Source organism: Uranotaenia lowii, chromosome 1 (assembly GCF_029784155.1).
Source record: "Uranotaenia lowii strain MFRU-FL chromosome 1, ASM2978415v1, whole genome shotgun sequence".
Lineage (NCBI taxonomy): Eukaryota > Metazoa > Arthropoda > Insecta > Diptera > Culicidae > Uranotaenia > Uranotaenia lowii.
Window position 1 is genome coordinate 180,849,195 of NC_073691.1, and position 15,895 is coordinate 180,865,089.

The 15,895-nt window shown below is 38.7% G+C and overlaps 1 long non-coding RNA gene across 1 annotated transcript; it reads left to right on the forward strand.

The window, feature by feature from the left end:
• The first annotated feature begins 11,949 nt into the window (after positions 1–11,949).
• On the forward strand, positions 11,950–12,836 carry LOC129739969 (uncharacterized). The gene is made up of 3 exons (XR_008736044.1): positions 11,950–12,085; positions 12,215–12,411; positions 12,473–12,836. It is a non-coding gene; the product is annotated as an uncharacterized LOC129739969 (long non-coding RNA).
• The last annotated feature ends 3,059 nt before the right edge of the window (positions 12,837–15,895 follow it).

Consider the following 15,895-nt stretch of genomic DNA (forward strand, 5'->3'; position numbering starts at 1 on the left):
AGACTACGACAATTCCACTGTAGAACAGTGATATCTCCGACCTCTCGGCTTAAATTAGCCATCGAGAGATACAAACACTGAAAGGAGGGGCCAAGTTTGCATCAACTGCGTTAAAAATGTCTTTATTATAGGAAGCATTTCGAAAACAATGCCTTTGATGGGTTCTGGTACTTTAAAACACGAGAAAATTCCGTTCAAGATGTCGGACAACTTAAAAATCCCAGATTGAGTAGTAGGCATTAGGTTAGCAGATGAGGTTTGCGATTTCCCCGCAGTCGATGGTTTATTCTGTTGTGGAATTTTCCCGCGAAAGCCTGGAGGAACTTGTTTTTCATTTTCCGAAACCGATGAATTTTTCTCTACTCTAATTGAGGAGGTAATCGTAGGAATTTTTGGAGGTATTTTGGGGGAAGGCACCTTTGCACGCTTCCGAGAGCCTCCTACAGAGAGGACTGGATGAACCTCATCAGCCGTGTCTGTGTCCCCGGTGTCCTCATTATCAACTGGCAGCAATGAGAAAATGTTGCTAGGTTGTGATTGGGTCGGTGGAGAGGCGCTCTTTAATATAGCGGCATAAGAACGTTTAGAACGCTCTTTTAAAGAGCGCCTCTGCTTATCCCAGCTACCTTTAAATGCCTCGCACGAGGAGATTTCATGGGGTGAGCCCCCGCAATAGACACATTTTTGTTCTATTGCTGAGCATGCTCCTTCCCCATGATTCTCCCCGCAACGAGAGCATCGCTGCTTATTGCAGCAATGAGATGCAGTGTGTCCCAACTTAATGCAGTTTTTGCACTCCATTGGGCGAGGCACATAAAGGCGTACTGGAAGCCTTAAAATTCCGTCAATCAAGACGTAGTGAGGGAGGGCTGTTCCCGCGAAGGTCACTCGAATCGAGGCTGAAGGCGTATACTTTTTAACGCCATCAACGACGATGGCAGTCTTGAGTTGACGACAATCCACGATTCCAACCGAAGTAGAATCGAGGCTCTTAAACTTGCCAACGCCGTGAGCCTTAACGTATTCAGCCTCCAGACTCGATTCGGTGATCACACCCTCGATTTCTACGTCTCGAGACGGAATATAGAGCTGATACTCCAAATTAAAAAAATTGCTAACAAGAATCGCGTTTGCGGCCTTCCGGTCTGCCACAACGACGCGCAATTTGTTCGGACGTACCTTAACAACACTGGTAACGGAGGGCCACCTCGCCAGATCTTTGGTGATCTGTACCAAGTTTAGGCTTTTGCCATTTGCTTTGGGCCGGATGAAAACCACCCAAGGCCCAGAAGAGGTTGTGTTTTCCGGATAGGTTCGGAGTCGGGTTGTCTTCTCTGCAGCTGCAGATGGTGAAGATTGATCAACTGTCGGAGAGTCACGAGCATTCGAAGGACCAGCTTCAGCTGAATCCTCCAAACGCTCTTCATCTTCATAGATGATCACCTCATCATCTGCAAGTGGTGGGTCTGACCCCCCGCCTTCGCTCATATTTTCTCAGCAGAGACACAATAAATGTGCTCCGCGTTAAAAATATAAGCGAAGCTGAACGGTTGAAATAATTAAGGGAAAAAAGAGGAGAAGAAAAAGTGAAAATGTGAAAAAGAAGACTTACGAACTATTCAAGTACTTTATTAGTTTTTTATTTGATCCAGTGTTCAGCTATTGTCCCAGCCACGTGGTCTTCCTTCGATGGATGAAGATGGCTGCCTCGACTCTTGATTGTTATCGTCATTAGACGAGAACGACCCCGTTTAGAGATGGTAAGGCCGTTTTTTGCCAAACAATGATAGTCGGCCTTGTGGTGATACTCTTCTTTGTTGGCAAAATTGAAAAAAAGCACTGCATTCACCACGTGATCACCACACTTTTTTTCACCTAGTGGGGTGATCTTTAATTCATCTGCCTTAACAATTGGCAGGAATACTAAAGTCCTTTGTTACCACACGGCACAACACACCAGATATTACCGGTAACCGCCCGGACGGTATCTATACCCGAAATTAACGGACACGTTTTCTCACACACTGCTGACGAAGTTCGAGATGCGCAAAACAACGACTCTACCCGACGAGTGCTACGAGACGAATATGCTGGGCTTTATTAAGCGCTTTTGCTTTAATTTTCAAGACCCATATACAATAAAAACACTAAATATTGCCTATGTAAGGTCTTTACTGGAATATTGCGGCGTTGTTTGGTCCCCATATTCAATTTTACACGAAGAAAGAATAGAATCAGTTCAAAAGCAATTTCTACTAAATGCCCTTCGTATATTAGGTTAGACATAATTTCCACTTCCATCATATAAAGCGCGCTGCATGCTCATTGACATACAAACGCTAAAAGAACGCCGCGAATATGCAATGGTTTCATTTGTAAACGATATCGTTTTGCAGCGCATAGATTCAAAAGAAATTCTATCAAAATTAAACTTTTATGCACCCTCTCGGCAACTCCGAAATCGAAGTTCATTTTTCAGTGATTAATGAAATCGCACAAACTACGCGAAAACGGGCCAATAAATCGCATGATGGCCTCTCACAATCAACACTGCGAAACCATTGACTTTACAAATGTTTTTTTTCTCGATTTTTGATTGGCTTCAAATTTGATATTTAGGCTGGGCCAAGTTTGCATCAATTGCTTTAAAAATGACTTCACCATAGGATTAAGACTTATGGATTCAGAAACGGTAAAAAACGAGGAAATTCCATTAAGTATGTCAGAAAACCTCATGAGTCCCGGTTGTTGAGTTGATTCCGACAAAACCGCATTAGTAACGGGAGCCTTTGAAGTCCCAGCTGCTGTTGTTTTATCCTGTGGAGAAAAGGTCGCGCGGAATCCAGGAGGAATTTGTTTTTTCTTGTCTGCAGTTATCACTTTTTCGGTGTTGTTGATAGAAGGGCTGGTTGTCGGGATTTTATTCGGAATCTTAGCGGTCTTAGTCGTTGGTTTAGAACGTTTTCGCGAGTTCGCAACAAAAATAAACGGGTTCTCCTCATATGTTGTGTCCTCGTTGTCAACTGGCAGCACTGTGAAAATGTTACTGGACTGCGGTTGGATCGGAGGCGCCGCGCCCTTCAGTATGGCGGCATAGGAACGCTTTGACCGTTCCTTCAAAAAGCGCCTTTGACTATCCCAACTTGTACAAGAATATATCATGTGGTGAGCCCCCGCAATAGACACATTTCTGTTCTATTGCTAAGCACGCTCCATCCCCATGAACCTCCCCGCATTTGGGGCAACGCTTCTTGCTACAACAATGGGACGCTGTATGCCCCAATTTAATGCAATTTTTTCATTCCATCAGGCGAGGCACGAAGAGCAGTACAGGAAGCCTCAAAACTCCGTCAATCAAGACGGAGTGAGGCAGGGCGGTCACTCAAAATGAGGCTGAAGGCGAGCTGGGGGAGGAAGACTGAATAAAAAAAGAAAAAAAATCTTTCAAACGTCAAATTTCTCTCATCCATCCACCGACCAGTGCGAAGGTTCAAAATTTTACTTTCTTATTTAGAGATTTTCAATAAAACTTTTTCGATGCTGAAAAGCACTTGTTTTGCATAAAACAATTATTTAATTAGGTTTTCTTTCACTCTGGCAAATTCTTGCTTGTTCAGGCGTATCAAGTCGCTCAAATTTCGTTGAAGTTTTTGAAGCTGATAAATAAAAATTGTTCGATCAATGGTTGTTCTAAAAATATCTTATATAACAGATTTAGATTTTGAGTAGTTCCCATGAACCGAACAACATGTTTATATAGTTCAAAGTTTATATTTACGACAGAGTTGACAGACTGGTATTGGAAATAATCTAGCTGGTGATTGGTGGTGATTTCGATGTTTACTTTAGAATCTACAGTTAATTACTCAGACGACTTAAATAAATGTAGCACCTAAACAACTGATTTACATGACTCGCTACACAAAACTGATCATCTGAAGTTAAAATTTGAACGATTACAAATCTTTTCAACAATTACAATCATTTCAAAAATTGCTGGTTTTTTGCCGTACAGTAAAAAAAACGATACAGAAAACGATACAGCGAATTTCAGTCTTCCTCCCCCAGAAGGCGAGTACTTTTTGACTCCTTCTACGACGGTGGTAGTGTTGAGTTGGCGGCAATCCAAGATTTCGACCGAAGTCGAATCAAGGCTTTTAAATTTACCAACGCCGTGGGATTTAACGTACCCAGCCTCCAGACTCATTTCTGAGATCACGCCCTGTATATCTACATACGTTTCGAGACGGAATGTAGACGTGGTACTCTAAGTTAATGAATTTGCTGGCAACAATTCCATTTGCAGATTTACGATTGCCCACGACAACTTGTTTGGTCGCACCTTAGTAACGCTGGTTACGGAGAGCCACCTCACCAGATCTTTAGTGATCTGCACTACGTTGAGCTGTTTACCGTTAGCTTTGGGCCGGATGAAAACCACCCATGGCCCAGAAAAAGACGAACCATCTGTGTAGGTTCGAAGTTGGGGTGCTAGACTATCAACTGTGGGTGATGAGGAATTAACAGTCGTCCGAGAATGATTAGCACTCGCAAGATCTTCTGAATCCTCCAAATGCTCTTCATTCTCGAACATGACCTCCTCTTCGTCCACCGATTACGGGTTTAGCCCCCCGCCATCGCTCATATTTTCTTACGGAGACACGGATGTCTTCCGTGTTGGAAATATGAGCGATGAAAACAATATTCAAAAACTATCCGCGATGCCAGGCATGGTTGTCCATTTCTCCCCGAGCGGCTTGAAAGATGCCACTCAGTGAACTTTTCGTTCTGAAACACTTGCCCTGCTCTGTTAAGACGCCGGGCGTACACCCAATCAAAGAGCAGAGAACGCTTCGCCAGGGTGAGAGCAAGAGAAAAAAATCATCACACACATTAAGTGTAGGGGAGCAGCGCGACAGCAACTCAGTAGGCTTGGTTCTTTCCCAACAAGAAAAGAAAGAAGAAGAAGCAATATCGTTTCGTGCTGTTTGTTTGCCTACTGTGGTAGGAAGAGAAGGAAAAAAATGCACTTCAGTTGTGTGTTTCGGGATTTCTTCTGCTCACACAGTAGTGTTGCTATTGGGGCACTGGTTTTGCTGGGCACTTGGCTTCGGCTGTACTCGGGAACGAGTGTAGAGCATTTCGGGATGAAGTGTGGTGCTCTACAAATCGTAGAAGACGGTGCGATTTACACAGCGCACTGTCGGATTTGAGAAGTGCAGGGGTGCAGGTAAATGTTTGACGTTTTATAGTTAGGAAAAAAGGTAAACAAAAGGGTGTAAATTTTCGATGAATTTAAAACTCATTTTACTACGGCTTTTTACTCCAGAGATCTCTTAAAAAGTAAGTAGAATCAACTTCTAGGTCTTCTTCCAGTGTTTTAAATATTAAAAAAAAAATATTGATAGCTACTAAGCGATAAATTGAGTTTCAAAAACTGGTGTTTTTCTTGCAATTGAAAACACACCTAAGTATTTTAAAAGTTTTTGAATGAAAAAGTGATATTTTCACAAAAACATTCATTCAAAAAAATTGTTGGAGATATTTGTAAGCTAAATTTACGAAAGTTCTGTTTTGGAAAGCATTCTAACAAGGAAAAAACCTGGTTGAAAAAATGGAATTTTATCCTGTTTTCTGTTAACGAAAGTAACAAATTTGATGTTTTTTTCTGGAATCAATGGAGTGTTGGAGTTGTTTTTTTTACTGGAAGAAGATTTAAAATGATTTAGATTTTTTATAGATTTATTTAAGAGTGGTATTTCATTTATGAAAAATGCACTTCTGGAATGTTTGCTGTTATGTAAGAGCTGTTTGCACATTTTTCGAAAAATTTTGTAAAAAAATCGAATGTATTTCTGTCGGCATGTCTTGCAAGTACCTTTTCATGGCTAAATTTTGCCCAATAATTATTAAAAAATAACATTAGGAGCTAATTCCCTTTTAATTATATGCCTGTTCCTAAAAGCTTCCCAAATTCTCTAAACTCTTGTATGGAGCGCTTTGTAGCGCTACTGTTTGGTTAATATCTCGGATTGGTGGGAAAAAATAGAAGTAGTAAAAGTGAAGAAAGAATAAAAAGGATAATTCACAATTTGGAAGCACTTCTCAGTTTTTGTTTCCATCGTCCGTTGTCCAACCGCGAGACCAATCGAACCTTTCCGAATTCACCCGGTTATGGCACTCCAATCCGAATCAGCCTAGTAAATGCCTCTACGGTGTCCAATACCCGGCTCTGTGGGGCTATCAGGAAGGCGCCATGTGATGATGATTATGGCCTCGAAAGATGATGGCGATGGCGTTTGTGTTGGATCACAATTTTTTAACAAATAAAAGTCCTTGGGATGACGACCGAACAATCAAGCGAGAAAGAAACACTCCGCTTGAAATAGCACTAACAACGAACGGTCCACTCCGATTCGGCGTGGAAGAAAAAAAACTTCGAACAGCAGTGATATTGACGCACATCCGCACTGATCGAACGACTGCGAGAGAATGCGACCATGAATTGTAAATGGAAAGAAAATCACCTCGAACAGAAATCTAGCTCTAATATTTTTTTACCTCTCCGACATCTTACCAATAGGCAAATCGTCAGATGTATCGTGCCCCGATTAAAAGTGGTCTGTTCGCCCCGAGCCAACAAATTTCAGTAAAAACGTGTTATAAAATAGATTAAAGTGAAAAATCTAAAATTTTATGATGGTGAAAATAGAGGAACAATGTGTACATCATGGTACAGTGCGTACATTATAGATGAAGATGATTTAAAGATCATAAGAGCTTATTTCGTGGGGCTCAAAAATTATAATATTTCCGTCACTTGCTGTTTTTTTAAATATCTCTGTAAAGCTGATTAGGAGATTCCTTTTTTTTTTTTGAGAATTAATACTATAGGAAGTACGAAACAAATCCTCATAAAAATTTATTTAAGAAAATACGTACTTTTGTAGAAAAGAGGAGTGCTTATTATGCCCTTATCTCCACTACTATGTTTTAAACTGGTGTACAAATGTAAAGAAATCATTCAAGAAGGTACAACCACGTACAACGCAAGGTAGTATAAAAGATTCATGAACATTGTTGACAGCTGAAATAATCCCTCGAGAAAAAAAAGAAAATTTTAATCCCAAAGAATCAAGGGCATCATATTTCCTCGACCCTAACTTATTTCCTTGACCCTAACTATGATTTTGTATCATATAAGTTTTATTAGTTACACTTTATCATCTTTGTGGCATTCGTGTCTGTAGTGAATTTCATTTTGAATTCTAGTTGAATTGATTCAACAAACTAAAACGCGACCGTGCGAGTTAAAAGTAGTTCACAGAATGCCGTTAATCTATATATATAAAAATGAATGTTTGTCTGTCTGTCTGTTCCCTATAGACTCGGAAACTACTGAACCGATCATCGTCAAAACTGGCATCTGAGGGTTTTTGAGGCCGGGGATGGTTTCTGTAATAGTCAAAACTCCACCCGACTTAAAGGAGGGGGGGCTTCCATACTAAATTTGTAGTTTTTCGGAACAAATAAAAGTCATGATATCCATTTTCTCGAGATTTTTTCATCCTTTGGGCGGTTTGTTTTTCGTCTCCAAGGTCGAGGCGTCGAGACAACGTCGCAAGAGGAAAGTAACCCAGGCATAGCATACTGATCAGTAGGAATATTTTGGCGCGTATTTCTCAACCAAGCATATTTTCTTTGAGGGGTTTGTTTTTCGTCTCCATGGGCGAGCAAACGTCGTCGCAAGAGGATAGTAACCAAAGCACACTGTTCATTGATTGCTGGAAAATTTAACAATAAGGCACCTGTTTTTAAAACACGTGGTGGCTATATGCAACCTAGATGTGTTTTTTTTTTCTTGCTTATTTGATTTGTGCACAGCACGTGGTAATAAATGACGCCCAGATGTGACACGGATTGGTATTTTATCAATCGAATCAAAACCAATTGAAAGATTTGCAAAAATACTTCTATATTTAGTTCGTATTGATGTAGGTAGCATTCGACTTTTCATTCAAGGAACATTAGAACATGTTCAAACGTTCAACGTTTTCTGTTAAAAAAAATTAAAAATTATGTTATCATCTAGAAATTGTTACTTCGGCTCAAATACTCAACTGAAACGAAATTAGAAATGAAAATGGGAGCTTTTTATTTTAAAAAAATCTGAAAAAACCATCGTACTTTTTGTTTACATAACAATTCAAGTACGTACTTCGCATGAAAATTGTTTTTGTGTTACATGGCTGCATAAAAGAGACTTTTGATCCGCTTCGTTTTTGAAAAGCGAGAATTTAGAACTGATATTCAACTGGGCGCAAAATTTTAAGTAAAGTGTTAAAAACAATATTCCCTTCTGTCAACTTACACGGTGGGGCAAGGGCAAACGTCGAACTTTTAAGAAATTCATCTTCGAAATGATTCAATATGTTGGAAAGACCAGAAGGAGTATTCCGAATGTTGAAACTGAAGCGGATATTGAAAATTCTTAAATGTCTTTGTAAATGTAGGTCATTCCCTTTGAACGGCATTCGTTAAAAGTGGAGTAAAAACATAAATTTATACTACATGAATACTGCAGATATATCAGTGAAACTTGATAGAACTAGCAACAGGAATACGTATTAAATCCATTTTAAAGCCATTACTCTGACGCATCTGTAAATAAGCTTTGCACTGACACTTGCTCCAATATACGGGACAAATGTAAACTTAAAAGTTTGTTTTTGCCAACGTTTTTGAATATTTGACTTTCTCCACCTAAAATTTTTTTGAATATTTATATTTTTGCCGTAGTAAATTTATTTAAAAAAAATTGCACTGTATTTAACACATAACTAATTTAATATATTTTTCATTACCATGATAAGTGCTATTTGGGAAAACTTCAAGCTATAATGTCGCATGTCCACGAGTTTGGAATATGGCAAAACATTATTTAAACATAATTTTGGCGCGAAAAAGATAGCTATTCAAACTGCTTCGTAGGCGAGGATGGTGTAAAAAGCTGTTTGAAAATGGTTATTAAAAATCCGTTCCATCGTTTTTTTTTTCAAATTTCTATAGCTTATTTTTTCAACTCCAAAAAATACCCCATCTAAAGCTTATCAGGAGCTGGAAGTGCTAATACTACAGACTATTAGGAATATACTCAAAAAACTGTCTCGATTCACGCTATTCATCGATTTAAAAAATTCTCTCTCCATAAAGTACAATTTGCAATAAATTCCAATATGCGAATCTTTTTCTTTCAATTAGTATTATGTAAACTCGAGCCGGTTAAATTTGCCTACCTTCTTCAAGCAGTGTGGGACAAAATTGGAAAAGATGGGGGAGCTCCCATGTAAATTTAAGATAAAGAGCTTTTCCAAGAAGGGACCATATTTAAAAAGGTTTTTTTGGGTACAGAATACAAATTTCAGATCTTGAAAAACGAGTTTAGATATCAAGTTTCAGTAAATAATATATACCATCTTTGAATTGCAATTCAGAACTGCAGCTGCAGCTCTCATTTCAAAGTTGTTGGTTCTGAAGTATGATGAGGTTTGATTTAAAAAATGCTCTCTAAAATCTAAACTTGAATAAATTTTTACAAATTACTTTTATTTTCGGAAGGTGTAGCAAAGCACAACGGGTCAGCTAGTATTTTCATATTTCCCACTCTTTTTCTACCAGAGCGGAGAGCGTTTTTCTCTTTTGTTCAAACGCTTATTTTCATTTGAGCAATTATGGGTAATATCATGAATCGACATAGGTTTGTTCATTGAAATACATTTTGTGATTTTCTTTATCTTTATTTAGTCCATTATTCCCTACATTACCCTTCGCCTCTATACCCAACTTGAAATATATTTCTTGTCAATTAACTAAGATCGCAAATGTTTCCATTCGTAGCGTTATTTTCGGTTTGCCTAATCAAATTGCGATTTTCTAATACCTAATTTTAAATCCCAAGTCTCATGCAAACTCGCACATTTCTCTTGGAATTTGAATAGTATTCGTAGAATTGGCAAAAAGATTTCGGGTGATGTTTATCAGTCATCTATCAGTTATTTATGCTAAGTCTAACAAGTAATCAGCGTGTGGAAAACACACATTTAACACTTATTAGATCGATCATACTTCCGTTGCAGTGTGCAGTTTAATTCAGTACATAGTTCGCAATGCAGTTAAGTGCACAAATTGCAGAAACAAATCAGTATCGACTTTAGTCAAAGAACCGAAACTCGCCATCCACAGAGAAATTTTTCTTCATTCGAATCAGTAACTAATGAATTTACCCAAATATTTTATCCCTAGTTTGGCAGAAATCTCGTTAAGTTAGGTTTTGCAAAGATCACGTAACTGCTTTATAGCATTACTAAATTTCGTGTATCTCCCGAACCATACATCACTATCGAACAGCTGGGTAATTTAATTTTTAATAGATACTCCTGATATAACAATAATTACATCATTTCAAGATTCTCATTTCCGGCGACGGCGCCACAGCCATGTCACATAACAGGTTGTCCAACGAACGAAACCGATTATCGACGCAATTTAGTTTCTCGGATTATATATAATATACGCGGATAAACAGATAGGGTATAGTCACTCAAATAAATTTTAATTTTGTTATAACTCCACATCTTATGAAATTTAAAATTTTACTGTCGTTCCTAAATTTTCCGGATAATCAGAATAAAAAACAAACAACTTTGCATCACTTAGATTACTCTGAAAATCACAAATCTTACACTTGGCAACCGTGTTTGGATTTCGAGAACACGATAGAAACAAGAGATTGGAACTGATTCTTGGTACAACTTTATTTCTCCAGATAGTACATTTCCAATTCTCTACTTTACTTCAAATGAATTATAACTCATTTCTGTCAATCCAAAAACTTCGGAACCGATTCTTGGCAATCGAAATAATTGAAATTAGATAGCTCCCTTTCGTTACTTCATGCGTGAATAAAACTTGGTTTTATTCTTTAACGTGTATACTAAATTGAAATAAAACCGACAACCCTGCATTGGTCGATATCGAATCGTCTTTCAGCTAGTAAGTCTCGATGAGGAGTAAAACAACGATTCTACTCATAAGGGAAAACTTCAGAACGGTCGTATGAATTTTCCTGATTATTTCCCTCGGGTTATAGGACCTATACTGTTCAGCCTTTTTTCGTTCCATAAGTTCTCCAGAGCCAAGTTGCTCAATTTGCATGAATCCAGCTTATTCAGATGTTCGAAAAACCTTTTCTTAGCGTCACTTAGGTTCTCCGGATCATCCGGAACCAAGTCGCTACATGAATTGATCAACTTTCATTTTTCCTATTTTTGGCGTCACTGTAGTTCTCCGGATTATCCGGAACTCAGTCGCACAATAAATTTACTTATTAAGGTTCTCCGAATATTTCGGAACCCATTCTTGGCGTCACTTAAGTTCTCCGGATCATTCGGAACCAAGTCGCACGAAAAATTGCGTCACTCTAGTTCTCCGAATTACCCGGAACCAAGTCGCACAATTCAATTTGTGTCTGCTGAAAATAAAGATTATTAATAACACCTCGATAATTTTTTCTATCACTTCACTTGAACAATGGTGGAGGCTCAACTGCGCCATTTGTAGTGAATTTCATTTTGAATTCTAGTTGAATTGATTCAACAAACTAAAACGCGACCGTGCGAGTTAAAAGTAGTTCACAGAATGCCGTTAATATTTTCATATTTCCCACTCTTTTTCTACCAGAGCGGAGAGCGTTTTTCTCTTTTGTTCAAACGCTTATTTTCATTTGAGCAATTATGGGTAATAGGTGTGTTCAACAAAACTCAATCGAAATCAATTGAAATGGATTGACAGTTGATCAGCTGTTTTTCCAATTGACTTCGATCGATTTCTATCAGGCTGCTGAATGAACAGCAAGACACTAATACTAAAACGCTGTGTTTGTTGCCATCTGTCATTTTCTTATTTATGAATAAGAAATACTGCAGCTGTGCGCTTCGAGGTTTCAGGATTCTTAACTTATAAAAAAGCAGCCGTTTTTCCTCCTTGTTTATAAAATAGATACCAACAAAGCATCGGGAAAAACTTGGTAAGTAAATCTCATAAATTTGTTCTTCAATTAGAAAGTGACCAAGCAATTGATAGGCATTGAAAATCGGATTAATCTGTAACTCGTTCATCGGATTCCTAACTAACGGCTATTTTATCTTTTTTTTAGTATAAAAACGATGTCCAGAACACATGAATTCTTTCGTTGTCTACCTGCGCGTTCCTCATCCAAAGCCTGAAGATAAGGTTTCCGCCAAATAGATGAGCTGCCAAAACAAGAGGGTAGGCAGAAAAAACGATTCCGGAAGAAACTGAAGGAAGTGTACTCACTCTTCCAGAGGCACCTGAAGTTCAAAAGCGAAAAAGGTTAGTATTGTGTGATGTTTTTCAGCAGATTATGAGAAAAAGTGGTTTTTTTTTTGTTTAGGTCCCTAACTAGAACACCGGCACTTACTGGAAACTCACAACAGGCCCGCGGATCACCTTCGTTTGACTGAGTGCAGATTCAATTCGATGGCATGCAGCGGAAAGTACGGTTGTTTAGCGAGTGGGATCTTAGCACATGTCGAAGCTGTGACTGTGGAGTACGATCGGATAGACCGATCATTGCTGTTAAATATCCACCAAATGGCGACAAAACTCAAAAACAGCATTCAGTGTTTAAGTCATATATCATGTTTTCTTAAGGACCCCGGTGGAACACAAACAGCAATCTTCTTGAAAAAAAAAATTAATTTATTTTATATTCTTTTAACATTAATTTTCATTATATACAACCAATAAACAATTAAACAAGTATGTTGTATACGCTTTAAAACAAATGAAAGTTCATTTAATCCAATTGAATTGTTATGAAAAATGACTATTAAAATTATTAATGTTGGTTTTATTATGAGTTTTTTTTTATGAAAAAGCAAGAAAAGTATCGAAAATTTCGTGAACAATAGTTGCAGCTTTTTAAAATTCAACAAAATATGTTATTTTGTGGTTCACTGATTATTTTTCATTTACGGTACTCAAGAATGTGCACCTCCATAATTCAGTATACTGTACACAGAAAGCTCGACCCTGGCAGATTAATTCTAGCTGGAAAACATAACGCTCAGAAGAAGAAGAACGCAAATATCGTTCCTTCCGTGTCACCTTAACCCATGGGAATATTAAGATCATAAATAAATTTCTTCTATAGTTCAAAATTTTTATCAAATATTTTATTTTATCCTTATTGTTTAAGTTTCTTTTGCTTCGGTACCGCAACTTCACTGAAAAATGCTCCCAAAACTACACCACTGACACATAACCTCTGGCACAGCACTGCCGACTCCACATAGATCGACACCCCTTTCAATAGCACCATTCCAACGCGAACACCACCTGTACAGCACGACTGACACAGCACCACCGGCCACCGACTTAGTACGACTGGAACAGCATCACCGACTCAGCCAGCACCCGACAGAGTACACCGAACCGAATGATACCACACCACTAACACTCACTGGCACGCACCACTGACGCTGCACCGATTGGCTTCTCTTTCACTTGCACTGCACTGTTTACTGTATCAAAAGTTAAAAACAAACCAGATCAGCTGTTTTTTGACAGTAAACAACTGCCCTTGTGTTAGTGCGATAGAAACCGATAGAAACGAATCCTGCTCTCGGGCTTGATCGATTTCGATTGGTTTCGATCGACTTCGATTGGCTTCATTGAACGTCAATTGGATTAGTTTCGATCACAACATTGGCTGAGTGAACAACAATTTACCAATCGAAATCGATTGAAACCGATTTCAATTGGCTGTTGAACAGAGCTAATATCATGAATCGACATAGGTTTGTTCATTGAAATACATTTTGTGATTTTCTTTATCTTTATTTAGTCCATTATTCCCTACAGTGTCATATGATTTTTTATCAATGGACTGGCTTTAAATCAATAAAGAACAATTAAAAAGTTAAGGTAATCATTGCTTACTTACCGATTTTTTTCCTAGGGGGCTCCTAGGTCGATTAACAGTTTTAATTGCTGTACGGCTGCGGCTATCAAACAAGAAGTAACTAAAAGAACCTCAACTGTACCGATTCTGGAATCGTACTTTTCCCCGAAAACTGCGCGCAATCAATTTCCGCCGAATTTTAACTTCTCTATCAATTTCAATTGCACGTTTCCAAGAAATACTACACAAAGGTAGATACTGTTGCACAGAAACTTCGTTTCGCGGCGTCAGAATAAATTCATCAAAACACTATGTTTTCGATAAACGATTAACACAGGTAATTTCCGGAATACTTGAAGCAAAACCAAAGACAAAATGATTCACTTTTAACTTTTCTCATTTTGAAACGCATGCTTGCGACTTGCGAGGATTTGAATTTTAAAACTAGAGCAGTGTTGCTGTTTTTCCATTCGTTTTTAATTCTCTTTTTTTTTTTTTTTGTAAATTCTTTATTTGAAACGGCTCATACCTTTAGGCTTTAAGGAGCCAAACTCGTTTTGTTTGATAACAATTGTGTGCTTATATCTAGATCACTTTTAAAGAAAAAAGAAGATAGATAGGGAAATATGAAAATAAGAAGAAATTATAGACGAAGATCAATAGCTTTTAGGAAAAGATATATTTCGAACATGTAGTCCAAGTCTCTCACACCCAGCACATCTCTCACTGGAACATAGGGTGGTTTTCCTCGGGCCCGAAGGGAGTCTATCAAATTCGTTCTAGCGACAAGATGGACTTCGCACGACCAAACAATATGCTCGATGTCATGGTAACCTTGGCCGCAACTACACAAATTGCTGCTAGCAATATTCAAACGATAGAGTACCGCGTCTAAGGAATAATGATTGGACATGAGACGGGAAAATATACGAATAAAATCTCGACTCAGGTCCAATCTATTAAACCAGGGTTTGAGGCTTACCTTTGGGATAATCGAGTGGAGCCATCGACCCAACTCATCCTCGTCCCATTTGCGCTGCCAGTTGACAAGAGAGTTCCTTCGAACTATGAAGTAAAATTCGTTGAAGACGATTTCACGGTGATATGTGTCGCCTTCCATCGCCCCCACCTTTGCCAGAGAGTCCGCCCTCTCATTACCCAATATCGAGCAATGTGAGGGGACCCAAACGAAGGTGATGGCAAAGCAACGTCTTGATAAAGCACTCAGAGTTTCCCGTATCTTCCCGAGGAAATACGGTGAGTGCTTTCCTGGTCTTATTGAACGGATTGCTTCAACAGAACTGAGGCTGTCCGTTATAATATAGTAGTGTCCTACTGGCCTTGAAACGACGCTGTCCAACGCCCAGTAAATGGCTCCTAATTCTGCGATGTATACCGAGCATGGTGGATGGAGGTTATATGAGGCAGTAGCTATTTCGTTAAAAACTCCAAATCCCGTTGATTCCTCTATAAGCGACCCATCTGTAAAGTACATTTTGTCAGCATCGACGTGTCTATATTTAGCATCGAAAATTCTTGGAATCAGAAGTGGACGATGTGAATCAGGGATTCCACGAATTTCTTGCTGCATAGACAAATCAAACTGGACAGAAGAGTTGTCGTAGTCTGGGATGTAAACACGAGTTGGAGAATATGAAGAAGGATTAACCTGCATGGACATGAAGACATGGTATATAGACATAAATCTGGTTTGAAGATTTTGCTCAAGAAGCCTTTCAAAATTTGCGGTCACCAATGGGTTCATGACCTCACACCTGATGAGGAACCGGAGTGATAACAAATTGAATCGATCTTTTAGTGGGAGTATGCCTGCCAAAACTTCAAGACTCATATTATGCGTAGAAGGCATACAGCCCAAAGCGATGCGGAGACAACGATATTGGATACGCT